Raw genomic sequence first — 1,202 nt, 5'->3', positions numbered from 1 at the left:
AAGGCGATAAAGAGACATGTGAAATATGGCGAAGGGGCCCATAGAGTTCACGCAGCTTAATTCTACCAAAAGCTGACGTCTACTGCTGAACTAACTGCGACAGATTGATGCTTGTGATTTATTTATTTGTACTCTCCGACTGTTAAACTAAGAAAAGTTTTCACGTAATAATGCAGTCGCCCCATATTATAAGGTCACGTAATTCACAGACTATACATATTGGAACAAACATGAAAAAAAGTTACATAGTTTTATTTTATTTTGTGAGAATTCCGAATTCCTGAACGATAAGTTCCATAAAGCGTTGTGCTTTTACATCCTAAATATACTGTATAATGCATTCAGTTTCTCTTGTCAGATTTTGAAAGTTTCCAGAGTGACTATTATACGATTGCTGTATATTATATTATCAAGAAAACTACCTGTATTCTACTTTTTGGGCGAATATCATCATGCACCCCCACCCCCCACCCCCGTCATAGATTTAAGCAGCTGCACCATGCAATACTTTATGCAAAATCCCTCTTCTTAATTTTCAACTTAATTTTTCTAATACCTATGCATGATCTAATTAAAATAGTTTATAGACCACTTTCATACACTAATAATGAAAACTCAATTTTTTTCATCATAAATTAACCTAATTTAAGCGAACTCCACCTAACATGTTCTTATTTTAGAGTAGATTTGCGGCAATTATCTACTTAGAAGAAACGTTTCCTAATTAGGTGCTTAATCGATATTTGTCAATATATTTCAAGTTCGTGAAACTAGTGTTATACCGGAAATTGACCATACTTTCATCCAGCAGGTGTTCTCCTATGCCGCCTCACCTACAAGTGCTCATCGCCTTGAGGTATATGGCCACTGGCAATTTCAGTTTCCTTCTCTCTCGGTCGTGGTCTGGGAGACGGAGGCTGGCTAGATGAGGCACCTGCTGCACCTGAGCCTTGTGGGAGCACCGTTGGAGTCCAGACGTCGCGACGATGTTCCAGCGCGTCGATGTGGCGAAGATTGGTGGCTTCCTGGATGATCCCGTGAGCCCGTTTTTCTATTTTATCCAGCCTATTGAGGCTGGTGGGCGCAGTAGACAACCAGGCTAAAGGGGTATATTCTAGGTGTGGTCTGACCTGGGACTTGTATAGCGTGAGAAGTCCATGAGGATTCAGGAGGTGAGATGTGCGCCGAAGGGCTGTCACCTT

Source organism: Penaeus monodon, chromosome 33, assembly GCF_015228065.2.
Source record: "Penaeus monodon isolate SGIC_2016 chromosome 33, NSTDA_Pmon_1, whole genome shotgun sequence".
Classification (NCBI taxonomy): Eukaryota; Metazoa; Arthropoda; class Malacostraca; order Decapoda; family Penaeidae; genus Penaeus; species Penaeus monodon.
Note: the sequence above shows the minus strand (reverse complement) of the source record.